We start from the raw sequence: 19,479 nt of genomic DNA on the forward strand, positions 1-19,479 counted from the left end.
CTATGGAGATGCATGGTACATGGTATAATGTCATCTATAAAGGGATCAACCTACAATTTTGTAATTACAAATGGGCCCTTAATGGAAATATTTGTAAGAATGTTTTAAATGTTGAGATGCTAGTGAGTAACAATGAATTGGGGGGCAATGAATTTTCTAATGTCTCTAGTTCTATTACCGAAAGACCTAGAATTTTACTTGATTTAAATGAAACATTTGTAATGACCCTAGAAATTGAAACAAAGCTTCCACCTTCTCCTTCCAATTTTATGTGTCATAATGAAAACCAAATTTATGATGTGGAGGATTTATCATACCATACTGATTCAACCATTGTAAGACCGAATAGTGCCCTAACTAACGATGATGAAATTAAACTTGTTATTTCATCAACTCATAAGAAATTGAGGGGTTTATTACAAATAAAACCCACAACTTTGGAGCAAGCATATGCACTAAATAAATTGGTAGAAAATGTAAGTCAAGAGTACAATAAAAAGAAATTTGGTGTTGTAACTCCATCTAAGGTCACTACCAAGAGGCGACATAGTCTTTAGAGCCCAATAAAAAAAAGGGGCAATGGGTTCGTATGTTGAAATCAAGAAAATATGAACCACAATTTTTAAAGGTTGGACAGGGTCATGGAAGGAAAAGAAGTGAATGAACAATTCGATATCTCTTCTACAAAAGAAATAAATCTAGACCACACATCTAGAAGGGTACAACATTCTATTCTATGAAATATTGGTATGGAAATTTCAATTGATGTATCATTTTATGTGAAATGAAAAATATCATTATCTTCATCACCTTCCATGCAATTGCATAACAATGTGTTTTTTATTGTTACAGTTGAATATTCCACATCTCACAATACTTCAAGCTGTCAAGTTTGATTATTTGATGAGAATAATGTGGAGAGTAACTCTGTGAATCCAAATATGGGGAGTACATTGGTTCTTTTTCCATTTTATTCACCGCGTCCACCCCTCCCCTTTGATCATCGAACCCCCTGGTTGTTTCCACCATATGCACCAAGTTCATTCATTGGGCACCCTACCTCAACCCTTAACATTTTGGTTCCACACCCTAGGGTGATGCCCCCTATCGTATAACCAGTCGGATTGTATCGCCACCCGCTCCCCATACTTTGTTCATTTATTACATTCAACATGCCTCTATCCATCCCCCCGGAACCATACATCTATTACACACTTCCAATCAATGATTTACCTAGAGTTGCTCCATCTACCGAGGAAGGAAAATCTTCTCACATGCCTTCAAACTTTATGGTGAGAATAATTGGTTGATGAAAATGTTATAAATTTCATGAATGAAATTGTGTAAGAGTCAAAGTGACTATTTATATTTTAAGTGAACCTATATTCTTAATTTGTTTTGTAATGGATGAACCAAAAGCATATGACAACATTCTTCTTAATCTGTTTTACACGAAATAGTGGGTGAAAAGAACCATCAAAGTGCCAAAAATCAATGGCAAGATGGCAGATATTCCAACTAATGAGTATTCATGGAAAAAATATGGGCATAAACCTATAAAGGGCTCTCCACATCCAAGGGCATCTTGTGTGCATGATGCATTGAATATGTCTCTGGATATTTCCAACATTATGTAATTTCCAACTTGTGCTGTTATGCTATTGACTTATTGAAAGATTTTGGCGAAACTCCAAGCAGATAAAATTTGAGCGGAAATGTTGGCTAAACTCTCACAAACTCAGGAAAATGGTTATTTGTATTTTTGCTACTATAAGCTTGATAGATCATTTTTGGATAATAGCCTAGCCTTCTATATATAAATGTAGAATTTGAACTCTTATTTTTATATAAGGTTGTCTCGTTACTGTAGATGTGATTTTGGTGTGCTAATTTAATACAAAATTAATTTAAGTGAAAAGTAGTCATGTGGAAATAGAAATTTTAGTGAAAATGGTCTTTTCTAAGATGTAAATAGACTTAAAGATAAAATGAAATCCTTCAAAATTATTGGCAGGTTCTCAATTTCAAAAAATTACAAAAAAGTCTTGGAATTATAAGTTCATACATCTATTTTCAGATATACAATATCTCAACCTTCCCTCCTATGTAATCAGATATAATTTTGATATTCTTTGCAATTTTATTGCATTTGTAGCGAGATACCTACATATCTATTTCCCAAGTGTCTTTCAATACATGGAAGCAACTCTTGCATCAACATTTCTAAATTTCATCAATGTTTTAATGAACATGGACTTCAAAACTCATAGATCTTATTGTCTTTGAGTTCCAGTTTCTATCACTACACATTTTATTACGATGTCTTCATATTCTAGCTTAGATCACTACTCCACCATTGTTGTCATCACTTCCATCATGTGCTTTTGCAGTTACCACTTTTTGGAAGCCTTAAGTGTGTCCATCCTCACCATTATTACACAACATATCTGTAATGTCGTCATTCCTTCTACCTTTCCTATTCCAATTCAAGTGTATTCTTTCATGAACTATACTTCTTTGTTTCCCACAAGATGCAACACATTTTGCAAATCTACACTCTATTGAGTCCAATACTAGAGCTTTCTCTCATGGAGCAGTGCATGAATTCCAAGGAAAATCGAATCTCCTAGGCTATGTATAGACCTGTTGCATGGAAGCCACATCAATCTTCCTCCACTTAGATGTAATGATTTCTCCATACGCAATAACTTATTTTATTATAAAATGTGTAAATGTGTGTAAACAAAGATTAAAAACAAAAAATATTTATATTTGATACATTTAAGTTTATTTCCATCACCCTTTTTTAAGGTTACGCATGAAAATGAACACATCAATATTTATACACTTAGCTATAATGGTTTGTCTACATGCAATAATTTATTTTATTACAAAATGTGCAAAAGTTGGTAAGTCATACTAGTTAACACTACATAACCAAAAGATGCAGAAAAGCTTATTATATTAAATGGATGGACAGAGCAATGAGGCTTAATTACATACAATATTGTAAATTATACTAGATAAAAATATATGAACCACAGGTATTATGAACTCACAATACTATTATTACACATTGTGAAAAAATGAATTATCTATGCAGTTAGAGAACCTTTCTCTATCAGTGGATGTAACATGAAGTATGAATGTATGGTAGCAATGAGACTTAGTTTTATACAAGATTGCAAAATAAGAGGCTAAAAAGTAGAAATTTGTGAAACAAAATAGGTATTATGATCTAATATGATTTCATATTATGAAATAATGAATTCTTCATGCACAGACATCATATTCCCATTATCCATGGATGTAACATGAGCTTGGAGAGATCACCAGTTGATCTAGTTACAAAATCTTCCCATTATTCATGGATGCAACATGAACATGGAAAAATGAGAAGTTGATATGGTTACAACACAAACATTCTGATAACCACATTGATTCCAGTCACTACTAAAAAATATTATGATGTAACTAGACCATGATTTCACGTTGCAAAATAATTAATGCTCCCTACACTAGTAGCATCTTCTCATTTCCCTTAGACATAACATGAACATGGCACACTTCCTGTGATAAAGTATTTGACCCGGTCCTTTTGAAGTGCAGGTTTCATTAATGGAACAACATTGGTTTCATGTTAATGTGGTGGTAATAGAAATGTTGTTCCCTATGGTCACGCAATCTTATTTGCACATGAGACAATGTTATGAAACCAACTCAAGAAAAGATAAAAAAGATAAATCCACGCCTTAGAATTTAGCCTCTTCGAGGGGGCAACCTCCTTTACATTACATAAATGAACAATTCTTGGATGATACAAATGACAAAACCTCCTTTCTATATATAGGAGTCTAAGGAGTCACAATATAATCTAGCTGACCTAACAATAATAATATAAAGCCACAAAAATAAAAATAGAGGGATTCTAAGGGGCACAGAAATAACAATATGGGGGTAATAGCGGCACAACAATATAAATAAGGGGTATAACTACAATAGTAATGGGGTAATCACTAGTATTATAGGGACCCAGCATGCCCCTCTCCTTCAAAAAAGTGTTGTCCTCAACGCTTGAGCAGTTATGGATACTTCTGCATAAAATTCTCATCCTCCCATGTGGAATCTTCAGCGGATAAGTTCTTCCACTTGATAAGATACTCTGAAATTGATCGATTTCGTAGCTATCGAGTTCTTGTTTCTGTGACTGCTTCCGGTTCCAATATAATTTTTCCTTCCTCGTCAAGTTCTGTCAATATTGTTTGAACTGGGAGCTTGTCGCCTATAACCTTCTTTAAACATGAAACATGGAAAATTGGGTGCAATCGAGAAGTTGCAGGAAGCTCCAATTTGTATGCCATAGTACCAATCTTTTCCAACACCTTGTACGGACCATAATACTTTGGTGATAATTTATTATCCTTCTTAGCTTGCTTTAGGGACATTTGCTTATATGGTTGTAGCCGTAGGAATACCCAATCACCTACATCAAAACTTCTTTCACTGCGATGTTGATCTGCCTGTTGTTTCATTCTCTTTTGTGCCAACACGAGGTTATCCTTTAAGAGTTGGAGGACTTGTTGTTGATGTTCGATGTGGTGTTCCACTGCCTGAACCTTAGAATTTTATCTTAAATATGATGTGATTGATGGTGGTTGGTACCCATAAAGTGCCATAGATGGGGTCATTTTTGTTGTTGTATGGAAGGAAGTGTTATACCACCATTCAGCCAGAGGCAACCATTTGACCCATTGTGTCTGTTTATCAGATACAAAGCAACGAAGATATCCTTCCAAACATTTGTTTATTATCTCAGTTTGCCCATCAGATTGAGGATGATAAGATGAGCTATGAGCTAACTGAGTACCAAGACAAGAAAATAATTCTGTCCAAAAATTTCCAGTGAAAATGGGATCTCTGTCACTTACAATAATCTTTGGGTTTCCATGTAGCTTTTGAACTGTTTCCATAAATGCAGTAGAAACTGTAATGGCTTTAAATGGATGTGATAATGCACAAAAGTGTGAATACTTGGTAAGTCTGTCAACTACCACCATGATGACACTCTTTCCCTCAGACTTGGGTAAACTTGTGATAAAATCCATTGAAACCTCCTCCCAACGTTGGCTTGGAATGGATAAAGGTTGTAATAGACCCGGTGTCTTAATTGTTTCAACTTTATTTTGTTGGCAAACCAAACATTCCGCCACAAACTTTTGAATATCTGATTTAAGGCCATCCCAAAAAATTCCTTCTTAACCCTGTGGTAAGTTTTTAAAAATCCCGAGTGCCCTCCTAAGGGAGAAGTGTGCAATTCCATAAGAATCTTTTGTTTTAGCTGGGAATTCTTACAGAGGTATAAGCGAAATTTGTACCATAACGAATCATTTTGCCAGCTAAATGTATCAGAAGTATTGGAATCTTGTTGTAGCTTTCGAATAAGTGCCCACACTTCTTTGTCATTCTTCCATTCCTCCTTTGCTTCGTTTATCCAATCTGGTTGGATAATAGAGATGGCACACAACAATGCTTCCATATCCTCATCCTATCTTGAGAGTGCATCTGCCACCACATTTTGCTTCCCTTTTTTGTAGATGATTTCAAAGTCATAACCCAACATCTTTGTGACCCACTTTTGTTGCTCTTCAGAGGATAATCTTTGTTCTAAAAAGTATTTAAGGCTATCATGATCTGTTTTTACCTTGAAGTGTCTTCCCATTAGGTAGGGTCACCATTTCTTAAGTGCATGGAGTATTGCCAACATTTCCTTCTCATAAATAGCTTTGTTTAAAAACTTTCCCTTGATTGGACGACTTTCAAAAACAATGGGTCTTTCATCTTGCATTAAAACAACACCAATTCCATTTCCTGAAGCATCACATTCCACAATAAAGGTTTTTGTGACGTCTGGTGTATCTAAGACCGGTGCTTGGCACATTGCCTCTTTAAGATGTTTAAAGGTCTTTGTTGCTTCCAGAGTCCATGAAAATGAATCTTTCTTCAATAATGTTGTTCGAGGTGCGGCTATTCTCCCATAATTCTTGACGAACTTGTGATAATACCCTGTCAACCCAAGAAATCCTCGTAGATGCTTTATGGATGTGGGAATTTTCCATTCCTTAATGGCTTTAATTTTGCTAGGGTCTACCTTAACTCCTTCATGAGATACAATATGACCCAAATATTCCACCTCCTGGACTCCAAAGAAACATTTGGATCTTTTTGCATATAATTGTTTCTCCTCCAATAGTTGTAGCACCTTGTCAACATGTTCAACATGCTCCTTCCAAGACTTGTTGTAGATTAGTATATCATCAAAAAATACTAACACAAATTTTCTAAGGAATGGTTTGAAAATTGAATTCATCAAACCTTGAAATGTTGAAGGTGCATTGGTAATGCCAAAAGGCATGACCAAAAATTCATAATGACCCTCATGAGTTCTAAATGCTGTTTTCGGAATATCTTCAATCTTCATTCTGATTTGATGATATCCCGAACAAAGATCCAACTTGGTGAAGTAAATTGATCCATGCAATTCATCCAGTAATTTATCAATGACAGGAATGGGGAACTTATCTTTAATAGTGAGCTTGTTGAGCTCCCTATAATCTGGACACATGCGCCATGATCCATCCTTCTTGTGCACCAATACTACTGGAGCTGAGGAAGAACTTTGACTCGGTTGAATTATACCAGCCTCTAGCATTTCTGCAACCATACGTTCAATTTCACTTTTTTGGAGATGGTGGAGAAATTGGGTTTGAAGAGAGAAAAAAACCAAACTCCATCCAAGGTGTCGTGGTTGCAGAAGGGACACCAATTGTTAGTTGATGAACAATGCAAGGTAGATTTTTAGATAGGCAAGTACAAGGATAAGGTGACTTGCGACATAATGTCGATGGACGTGTGCCATATTTTGTTGGATAGACCATGGTAGTACGATAGACAGGTAGTCCATGACGGAGTGAAAAATTGTTACAGATTTGTCAAAGATGGGATAAAGCATACATTGGTACCCATGAAAGAAGAGGAGACAACAGAAATAAGTGGAATAAAAGCATTGCTGCGAGGAGGAAAGGAGTTTTTGCGATAGATTGAGGAGAGTGAATTGGGTTATGTAGTTGTGAGAAGAACAAGGGCGGTGTTAGTACACGCCAACCTTACTAATTTACCTGTGGAAATATAGAACATGCTGCAAGAATTTAGTGATATTGTGGTAGACGATCTATCGGGCAAATTACCACCGAAGCGGAGCATTTGTCACCATATTGATTTTATTCTAGGAGCGAGTTTGCCAAACAAGTCTGCCTACCGGATGAGTCTAAAGGATAATGAAGAAATATGGAAGCAAGTGTAGGAATTGTTGGAAAATGGACTGATTCAGGAGAGTTTAAGAACTTGTGCAGTTCTGACTATTTTAGCTCCCAAGAAAGGAGGTGGCTGGAGAATGTGCAAGGATTCCCGGGCCATTAACAAGATTACTATCAGGTACAGAATCCCTTTACCTCGGATGGATGATATGATGGATTATTTGAGTGGAACAATGTACTTTTCAAAGATAGACCTGAAAAGCGGCTACCACCAAATCAGAATTCGAGAAGGTGACAAGTGGAAGATAGCTTTCAAGGCTAATGAAGGCTTGTACAAATGGTTGGTTATGCCATTTGGGTTAAGCAATGCCCTTAGCACATTCATGCGGTTGATGAACGAGATGTCGAAGGAATTCATTGGTAAATTTGTGATTGTGTACTTGGATGATATACTTATATTTGGCAAGACAAAGGAAGAACATTTTCGACATGTGAGGTATGTATTGGAAAAATTGTAGCAGAATAAATTACTGATAAATTTGAAGAAATGTTCTTTTTTCGAGAAAGAGTTAATTTATTTGGGATATGTGATTTTTAAGAATGAACTAAAAATGGATCCGGAAAAGGTTGCAACCATAGTTAGCTGGCTGTCTCCCAAAAGTTTGTTTGAGGTATGGAGTTTCCATGGATTGGCTAGTTTTTATCCGAAATTTATTAAACAATTTAGTGGGATTTGTGCACCCATGCTGGACACCATTAAGAAAACAAACAACCTTTCCATTGGATAGAAATGGCAAAGAATAGCTTTCAACTGCTCAAAAGTAAAATTACCGAAAAACTGATTTTGAGATTACCACACTTTAACAAACTTTTCCAAGTTCGTTGTGATGCGAGTGGGATAGCCATTGGTGTTGTACTCAATCAAGAGGACAAGCCAGTAGCCTATTTCAGTGAGAAACTAAATTAAACTAGGTAGAAATACACGTCTTTTAACAAGGAATTTTATGCAGTGGTTCAGGCGCTAAAGCATTGGATACATTATCTGTTGGCCAATGAATTTGTCTTATTTTCGGACAATTTTGCGTTGCAGTATATTATGTAGCAGCATAATATGAAACATAAGCATGCCAAGTGGGTGGAGTACTTGCAGAGTTTTATGTTTGTGTTGAAACACATCAGTGGTCAAGCCAACAAAGTGGTAGATGCGTTAAGCAGGAGGAATTTGATCCTACAAGAAAGTACAATACAAGTATTAGGATTTGAACATCTTAAGGACTTGTATGAGGCAGATGCAGATTTTAAGGAAGCCTATGAAGCTTGCCAAAATCCATTGTTGAGAGATAATAGTTCATGGCTAGACTATAATATGCAGGAAGGATTGTTGTTCAAAGGAGGGCAGTTATGTATTCCGAAATGTTCTATGAGAGAGAACTTAATCCAGGAAAAGCATAATGGAGGTTTAGCCGGGCATTTTGGCATAGACAAGACCTTGGATCAGTTGAGCCACTTTTACTACTGGCCGAAGATGCGTAGAGATGTACAAAGGTTTGTGACTAGATGCAAAGTGTGTCAGCTTGCAAAGGGACACAACCAAAACACAGGGTTGTATACACCCTTACCCATTCCAAAAAGACCATGGGACTCATTCAGTTTAGACTTTGTCTTAGGTCTGCCAAAGACACAATGGGGATTCGACTCCATCATGGTGGTGGTGGATCGTTTCACCGAAATGGCACATTTCATTCCATGCAGGAAAACCAATGATGCCACACATGTAGCACATTGTTCTTTATCGAGATAGTTAGATTACATGGCTTGCCGAAGTCTATTGTTTCGTACTGAGATGTTAAGTTTATAGGACATTTTTGGCAAACCTTATGGAAGAAATTAGACACCAAAATAAACTTTAGTTCAAATTATCATCCACAGACCGATGGTCAAACTGAAGTGGTGAACAGAAGTCTTGGAAATTTATTGAGGAGTTTGGTTGGAGAAAATTCTCGACAGTGGGATCGTGTGCTTGCACAAGCAGAATTTGCTTATAATGATTCGTCCAACTTAAGCATGGGCAATAGTCCTTTCCAAATCCTATACGGAATGCACCCACGTGGAGTACATGACTTACGGGATTTGGGACAGTTGGAGTGCAGGAGTGTTGATGGGGAAGATTTCTCAAAGGTAATCAGCGATCTTCATGAACAGGTGAAATTAGAATTATAAGACATCAGCCAAAGATGCAAGCAAAAGGAAAACTTGAAAAGGTAGGAGGTACAATTCAACGTAGGACACCTGGTATTAGGACACCTACACAAGGAAATGTTTCCTAAAGGCGAGTACAACAAGTTGAAATGGAAAAATATCGGGCCTTGCAGGATTCTTCAGAAATTTTATGTGAATGCTTATGAATTACAGTTACCCCCAGGGATTGGAATTTCACCCATTTTCAATGTAGCAAATCTATACCCCTACATTGCATTGGATGACGCAGATAGTTTGAAAGGACGAACACGAGACACCTAGGAAGAGAATGATTCATGGATAAAACAAATGCCCCCAGCAAAGCCTCTAGAGATCAAATATATCCTAGATACCCAGGTGGACAGGCGGACTCGAAGGAAGGAATATCTACAGTACCTAGTCAAGTGGAAGGGTCATCCCATTGAAGATAGTTCTTGGTTAGATGCTGGCCAAATTCAAAGCACCAGGTACTCTATTGAAGAGCTCATGGACAGGAGCCGTGAATTTAATTTACCCCAGGAGCCTGATGCAGGAGCATCCAAATGAAGAGGCAACAGTTGGGAAATATTTTTTTGTTTTGTTTTATTTTGTTTCATTTAAAATTAAGGCTGACACAACCATTGTTAGTTCTTAAATTAGGAAAATAGATTAAGTTAAGAGTAGTTAAGAACTGTTAGAGGAAACTATTGAGAAACTGAAAAATAACTGAGGAACAGTTCCTCAACTGTAAAAGAAACTGCTAATAATGTATTGAAAAGGAAAAGAACGAGGGGGGAGAGGGGTTCTTCTTCTTTGGCCAGATTAGAATGTGTTTGTAAGCCTGCAGGCAGAATCTGGAGTAGAGGCCACTAATTAGTAGAGTCCGACAAGAGAGACAAAGAAATTGAATTTTTAATCTTTCATTTATGAATATACTATGATTTAATCTCAAACTGTACAAATGTATGTTTCGTGTATTGACTTATAAATTGCAATGAATCAGAGATTTGCATAATATATATGTATGTAGGCAGAACTCAACGAATATACAGAGAGGAGAAGAGTGAGACAGAGTATTGGAAACGGGCTGTTGAACAATTGGAGAACCCATAAATTACTCTGGAATGACAGTGAATAAAGACACAGGCAGAGTTAAGCTCAGGAGGGAGTCACATCGCAGAATGGCGGAAGGATGAGGAACCCCAGAATAAACCAACACCACAAAGAAAACATTGAAGAGTGGCGTAAACCTAAGTGAAGAGAAGAGGAGCATTAATGCTCAGCAATCGCTGGATCTTTACAACCAATGACCAGGATTAAATCGTGAAGAGTGGAGCGGAGTTTGATTATCGCATCGGAGGAAAGCAGTGGAGCCAAAGAACCCCGGCCTCAAGCCCTGAGTGATTACGATCCCGCAACTGAACAGGGACCATTGGATCAGATGTTTAGATCAACGATGGAGGACGTAACTTGAGCCACCAGCCTAGCCATAAGCGATTGTGATAAAGCGAAGTTATCACATTACCAATAATCAATGGAGCTTTATTAGTAGAGAAATAATACAATGAGCGATGGAATGGACCCGATAAGGAATTAGGTGAAATTTATTGTTTTAGAAGTCCGGCATTATTGCATAGCGGAAGTGGAAGGGTTCATGTGTAATGTGGCCGCAGAGAGACGATACCCTGATTGCGATAAAGGCATGCATCAATAACTGTGCATAGGTCGTGTTAAAAGTGGAAAAGTTATGTTTACAAAGGATTCTATTATAAATGGTTTGTAATAGAGTTAAGCGCGATATGAGAGGGTAAGTCCAACATTAACAAAGTGTGGTTTTTATTTATATACACGTGGTAGACTTGCATCACCTTAATTCACAAAATAATATCACAGGTCTAACCATGATAAAATACTTTAGTAGCTATTTTTTCTATGCATTCATACATTCATTGAGATATTTATAACTCTTTTCTTCCTCATTCATATACTCATTTCCAAAAACATTAACTATTATAAGAATCCAATTATAAGACTGATTGCAATCACATATTTCATCACATTTTTTGCTTAGAAAATAATCAAGCTATGTATGCATAACTGAAAACATATACAATTAATTCTCTGACTTCTACATTTAATATGAAATTCTAACTACAATATCCTTTAACTATTCTAACATCAATATTTAAAATATAAACAAAAATATTCTGAACCATAATTAGATGCTTAGGAAATATTCACGAACAGAGCATGTTCCACCCAATTATGAATTGCCTACAATAGTTCCCCCCGTGCTCAGATCTTATTTCATTCAAGAATCAACAATCTCTTTGGTTCCTGAGTGGTTTTATTATAGATTCTTCCGAACATATTTTTTCCTTAGCAATGTCCTACTTTAAGGGTCTGGATCCCTTACCTACCTAGTCCTTTTCATTTGTCTTAAGAAAAATACCTTTTATTTTTCTATAAATCATTTATTTTTCTCGTGTTATGCTTTATTCTACTTTTTCACCCAACAGAGAAATTCTCTCCAGCTAAGTAATTAACATAATCTTCCTCTTCCATTATGTTAATACATTTAATATCTTTCTCCTCGGGATTTTTATGAGATCTTTTGGGACGGTACACCATGTGGACTTTAAACACTAATTTTTTTTTTATAAATAGGCAAGAAGTCTGTAATACTCAAGTTCTCTTTCTTAAATATTTCTAAACAAATCACTTATTAATTCAATAAAATAAAACATAATGACATTATCACATAGTTTCCATCCTCACTTCAGTAGCCGTTAAGTCCAACAATAATTTAAAAGTCCAAAAATAGTCATGTTTGAAAATAAAAATATAGGGGAATTACATGAAAAATGTTATTTTCTTCAATATATGGCTATTTGTACCCACCAAATACTTGAGAAGTATGATTAGGTTCTTGGAAGAGATACCCAATATTATTGACATCTTCTTGAATTCAATGGTGTACTCTTATACATTTCATCCCTTTCTCTATTGAAAGTAATGCTACCCAATCCAATGGTCCTCAACATACTCAATAGGTTTTAATTGTGGATTTATGAGTGCCTTAAATTATCCCACATAGTCATTAGAGTATCTCCCTCAATCAAGTTTTTCATGTGGATTTCCCACCAGGTCAAGGTATGGCCCTTTAGTTTCAAATGAATGAAAGGATTTTTTCATTCCTCCTCTATGTGGTGAATGCTAAATATAGAGTTATTTAATTTCAAACGGTCACTCTCACCTTGATATATCTTTTTTTCAACCTTTGCTTCCATATTTACGAACTATGAATGGTTCATAATACTTGGAACAAGTTTTTCTTTTTTTGGCTTATTTTCTAGAACCCTTCTCTAGTTTTTCTTGCTCCCCTTATTTCAAATATTGCTTCCCAATGTTGTAAAAAGGAGCTTCATATTATAGATAATAGATGTGACTTGCTCTTAGATGCTTACAAATCTATCATTTGTCAGATCCCAAGGGTCATTAAAAATGTATTTTTCTGCTATGGCTATAGAATTTTATGACTTTCTCCTTCATTTGATTTGTATTGCCTACAACTTCCCACAAAATACCCAAATAAATCCACTTTGATACCAATATGTTCTATAAATTTCCATGGATATTCCACTAGATAGTTTATCACCACATATCTAGTAAAAAAAATTGAAATATATACTCTAAAATGTAATAACTTCAGATTACATAACTATTATTATTGATTTTTTTATTGATTCATGCAATATATATCATAAGGAAAATAAGGAGAACACAAAATAAATCACTAACAAACCACAATAACACTAAGATATGACTTGGAAAACTCATTTGGGAGAAAACCTAGCTAGAAGGTGAGGCTACTCTACTATCTCTTCCTCTAAATGGAAATGGTACAAAGATAAAGGAGTGAGACCTAAGTCCCATGATCCACTGTAGGACACAAACCATGTTATGCTTGTATTTACCTCCATAAGTCGTAGAAGAAAATTACTAGATGTAACAAGGCTAAAAATACAGAATTAACTAATTTCTCATAATTATTTTGTCACAATTTTGTGATTATGAAATGATAATTATTTCATAATTGAAGAGAACTCATAATTAAGAAATAAATTCATACTCATATGAGAATAAATCTCATAACAGAGCATGAAACTTGTGCATGACTTGTGTTATTTAGTTCGTATGCCATCAAGCCTAAATTCTCTTGGCAATAGGCGACCATATTCATCCTCTTAGATTCATGAAAAGTCTGTATAATGAAACTTTCCATGTGGGATGGGGATATGGAAAGCCTTAGGAAAAACCATTATGCTTCTACTGAATTCCCTAGCAATGCTTCCATGGAACGTTGTGGTGAGCTCAACCATTACTTGTGAATCAAGGAGGACCAATAGACAAGGTGTTTGGGAAGGAACCGTCGTAAGCGAAGTTTATGAAATTTTTTTCATATAAATACTATGATGATTTTACCGTGTTGAGATTTTCTGTTTGTAGCAAAATAGGAAAAATCTCAGCTGATGACAACAATAGAATTCAGGTCCTAAATTAACTCTAGTTTGTTGGGAGGGAGTTAATGCCTCCTATATTTGATGTGAGTGAGTTAATGAGGCTGTTATATTCTCTATGCTATATAACAGGCAACCATTCGGATGGTTTGCTAAGAGAGTGAGAGGTTTTTGTGAGGATTTCTTGATGTAATCTCCAATTTGATTAATAAATTCCTGATGCCTATGTTGTGTGGACGTAGCCCAAATTGGTTGGGTGAACCACGTTAAGCTCTTGTGTTTATGTGCTTGATATTCTGCTGTGTGTTTATTGATTTCCTGTGCCTCTGAATTCCAACAATTGGTATCAGAGCATGTTGGAGGTGCTGCCTGGAGGAGCTGATCGAGGCGCTGCGATGATCGATGATAGAGGTGTTGCATTGATCTGTTAGCGCTGGCGGACTGTGCTGGTGGTTTGCTGTTGTGTGGTGCTGCCTGAAACTGGTGCGTTCACCGAGTAACGGTATGTTCATTATTGCGTGGAGATGGTTTTTTAAATGTTGATGGTGCGATGTTAATTTCACACGTTATACCTGGTGTGTGTGCGCCTTGGATTCATTGTTTGTTTTAATAAAAAAAACTTGCACATGGATATAATTGTTGTGGAGCACTGGCTAAGGAAACAAGTTAACTTTTCTGTATGCCTGAGTCCCTTCTCTGCTATAAAACGCAGTGTGATTTGATAAAACGCAGTGTGATTTGATAAAACGCATTTGAATTTGAGTGGTGCGTATTTGAATTGAATTCTGTGGTGCATATTTGAATTGAATTGAGTGGTTCTGGAGCGTGGATTTATTATATGGTGCTGAAGCGTGGATTTGTTTTGTGGATTTGTTATATGGTGCTGAAGTGTGGATTTGTTATATGGTGCTGGAGCGTTGGAATTTGCACCTTTTTTCCCATGTTTTTTATCGTATGGATTTAAATAGACCACGAGGTGCCTGCACAAAACATAGATTATGTCAGTATGTTTTAAAGCTATAGTGGTGATTAATATTTCTGAAGCTACAGTTTCATTAACGCAGAGGTAAATACAAAATCTAATCAGTATATGTATACTGCCCTATATTAATAGAACTATAGCTTGCCCTCTATCGTTACCTCCCACGACTCCTTTCATGTCACCACAACTGGACAGAAAAAAATCAGTGCAAAAGGCAGAATTTTTTTTTTTTGTGAAGGGAAGATATTTTTTGTTTTAAAGGCAAAGGCAGAAAGGCATAGGCAATTTTTTTTTTTTAATTGCTGGTTGGATATTGGAGATTATTGTGTTTTTGTTGATAAAAATGGCGAAAACTCAAAGTGCCCGGTTTGAAATTGAGAAATTTAATGGCAAGAATAATTTTGAGATCTGGAAGGTAAAGATGCACGATCTGCTGGTTCAACAAGGTGTGGCGAAAGCACTGTTGGGGAAAAACAAAAGGCCTCCTTCCATGACGGAGGATGAATGGGATGAGATGGACGATAGAGCTCTGAGCGCAATTTGGTTATGTCTGGCGGACGATGTTCTGTTCAACATTTTGTCAGAGAAAACCGCCGCAGGCTTGTGGTCGAAGCTTGAGAAGCTCTATATGACGAAATCTTTGACAAATCGGATTCTCCTGAAACGGCAGCTTTACGGTTTGCGGATGAAAGAAGGTACCTCAATTGCTGATCACCTGAATGTTTTTAATACCTTACTGGTGCAATTAGATAGTCTAGATGTGAAATTTGATTCAGAGGATAAGGAAATAACTCTATTATGTTCATTGCCCGAATCCTGGGATCACTTTGTTACTTCCATAAGCTTTAGTACATCAGAAATCCTTGAGTTTGACGATGTTGTTGGAGCCTTGTTGGGTGAGGAGATGAGGAAGAGGTCAAATGTAGACACCTCTACATCAGAGGTAATGATGGCTAGAGGTCGCTCAAGAGAGAGACACTCCGGGGGAAAGCATAGCGACTCTTGCTCAAAGTCCAAAGGAAAGAAGCCAAAGGTGAAGTGCTGGCATTGTGGCAAGGTTGGACATCTGAAAAAGGATTGCTGGAAGCGAAAGCAGGCTGCTAAAGAAGGCTCTTCGACAGAAAAGAAGGAAACCAACACCACAGATACAGGTTCAGTATCTGGTTCAGGTATGAGTGATGGGGTATTGTCTGTTAATGTTTCAAAACATGATCAACATTGGTTGTTAGATATCGGGGCATCTAACCATATGTGTATACATAGAGATTGGTTTAAAACATATAGATCAGTTGATGATGGAGTCATGTACATGGGTAATGATGTCACTTGCAGTATTGTTGGAATAGGAAGTGTACAACTACAAATGTTTGATGGCACAACCAAAATATTAACTGATGTGAGGCATGTACCAGATTTAAGGAAAAATTTGATTTCATTAGGAGCACTTGATTCAAATGGATATAAAACTGTAATTCAAGGTGGAGTAATGAAAATTTACAAAGGCGTCTTACTAGTTATGAAAGCTAAGAAAGTAGGAAATCTATTTCAGTTAGAAGGTAGAACTGGGTCAGATCATGTGTCTGTGTCTGAACATCACAATAGTTCCATTCACTTATGGCATCAAAGATTGGGGCATATGAGTGAAAGAGGATTGAAAATTTTGGCTGACCGAAAGTTACTTCCTAATCTAAGATCTGGAAAATTGGATTTCTGTAAACATTGTCTGTTTGGTAAACAAAGTAAACAAAAGTTTAAAACAGGCAAACATACTAGTAAAGGCGTACTTGATTATATCCATTCAGATGTTTTGGGTCCAGCCCCTACAGCGTCATATGGTGGCTCGTCATATTTTGTATCATTCATTGATGACTTTTCTAGGAAGGTATGGGTCTACATGTTGAAAAAGAAGTCTGATGTTTTTACAGTTTTCAAGCAGTTTAGAGCATTGGTAGAAAACAACACTGGTAGAACAATAAAATGTTTACGAACTGACAATGGTGGGGAGTTTACTTCCAAGGATTTTGACAGCTATTGCAAGGATGCATGGATCGAGAGACATAAGACCACGATTTATACTCCTCAGCAGAATGGAGTTGCTGAACGCATGAACAGGACTCTTCTAGAGAGAGCAAGGAGTATGCTTTGTAACGCCGGGTTGCAAAAGGAGTTGTGGACTGAAGCGGTGGCAACAGCTTGTTACGTGATAAACCGATCTCCATCAACGGCGATAGGCTGCAAGGTTCCGCAAGAGGTATGGAAAGGACACCCTTGTGACTATTCTAAACTCAGAGTGTTTGGTTGTGATGCATATGCTCTAGTGCCTAAACATCAACGAACTAAATTAGATCCAAAGTCTAAAAGGTATATCTTTCTTGGGTATGGTGATGGAACAAAGGGATATAGATTGTGGGATCCTACTACCCGCAAAATCATCATCAACAAAGATGTAAAGTTTGATGAATCCTCTCTTGTACAGTTAGATGTAAATAGTAGATTGAAACAGGATGATGTATCTGATTTTCAGCATATTCAGTTTGACATCATTTCTAATGATAGTCATAACGACCATAGTTCAGATTCTAGTCATGAACAGGTTTCAAAATCAGATTATGAACAGGGTTCAGATGGAGGTCATGAACAGGTCTCAAATGGCGATCATGAAGAAGTTCCTACAGATGATAGACAGCCAATTGTGGAAGCACCAGAAACATTCTTAAGGAGGTCTACAAGGATCAAACGTCCTCCAAGAAGGTATGATGATCATGTTACTTCAGTTGCTTTGATCGCTAATGATGATGAACCTTTGTGTTATCAGGAAGTTGTAGAAGGTTCAAATAGTGACAAATGGAAAACAACCATGAAGGAAGAAATGATGGCCTTAGGTAAGAATGGCACGTGGGATCTGGTTGAACTTCCTAAAGGCAGGAAAACTGTGGGATGCAAGTGGGTGTTGAAGGTGAAACGGGGTGTGAATGATACGGAAGACAGGTACAAAGCGAGGCTGGTTGCAAAAGGGTTTTCTTAGAAAGCTGGCATAGAATTTCATGAGATTTTTTCACCAGTGGTTAAAATTGTTTCAATTAGAATTGTGTTAGCATTAGTGGCTTTGTTTGATTTAGAGTTGCAGCAATTAGATGTTAAGACTGCATTTCTACATGGAGACTTAGATGAGGAAATATATATGGAACAACCGGAAGGGTTTGTTCAGCATCACAATGAGAAATTTGTCTGCAGGCTCAAGAAGTCATTATATGGCCTGAAGAAGTCGCCTCGGCAGTGGTATAAGAAGTTTGATTCTTTCATGTTGATTCAGAAATATGTTAGAAGTGAATATGATCATTGTGTTTATTTTAAACAATTGAATAATGGCATATTCATTATCTTGGTGTTATATGTTGATGATATGCTTTTAGCAAGCAAAAGCATTGAAGAAATCAATAGGTTGAAGACTCAGATGGCAAGGACGTTTGATACGAAAGATCTAGGAGCAGCAAGACAGATTTTGGGCATGGAGATTTTCAGAGACAGGAGCAATGGTAAGCTATGGCTATCACAACAAAAGTATATTGAGAAAATACTTTTGAGGTTTGGTATGAATAATGTCAAGCCTGTGTTAGTCCCTTTAGCTTCCCATTTTAAGCTTTCTTCGAGTTTATGTCATAATACAGATGAAGAAAACGGTTATATGTCTCGAATTCCATATGCCAATGAAGTAGGGTGTTTAATGTATGCGATGGTTTGTACTCGACCAGATATTTCACATGCAGTTGGGGTTGTCAGCAGGTACATGGAAAATCCGGGTAAAGAACACTGGTTAGCAGTGAAATAGGTGCTTCGGTATTTGATAGGCACAAGTAGTTATTGTATTTCTTACAATAAGAGTAGTGAATTTGTTTGCGGGTATGTTGATTTCGATTTTGCAGGTGATTTGGATAAGAGAAGGTCAACTTCAGGGTACGTCTTTACTCTTGCAGGTGGAGCTATCAGCTGGATGTCAAAGCTACAGAATATTGTTGCTTTGTCCACTACTGAAGCAGAATACATTGCTGCTTCTCATGCTTGCAAAGAGGCGGTTTGGTTGAAAGGTTTGCTTGGTGAGTTTGGTAGGTTACAGGACAACATCAGGTTACTTTGTGATAGTCAAAGTGCAATACATTTGGCTAAGAATCCGGCCTATCATAGCAAATCAAAGCATATTCCAATCAAATATCATTTTGTAAGACAGGTTATCACTGAAAGGGGAGTTTCTCTTGAAAAGGTGCATACAAAGGAGAACTGTGCAGACATGTTCACGTAACTAGTTTTGTTGGAGAAGCTACGCTGGTGTTTGGATTATCTTGGCTTGCAGAAAAGATAAAATAATAATAACAGGGCATCAGGCGAATTGTTGTCAAGGTGGAGATTGTTGAGATTTTCTGTTTGTAGCAAAATAGGAAAAATCTCAACT

Source organism: Pinus tabuliformis, chromosome 9 (genome assembly GCF_031772625.1).
Source record: "Pinus tabuliformis cultivar Carrire ecotype Pingquan chromosome 9, CPIR1, whole genome shotgun sequence".
NCBI lineage: Eukaryota > Viridiplantae > Streptophyta > Pinopsida > Pinales > Pinaceae > Pinus > Pinus tabuliformis.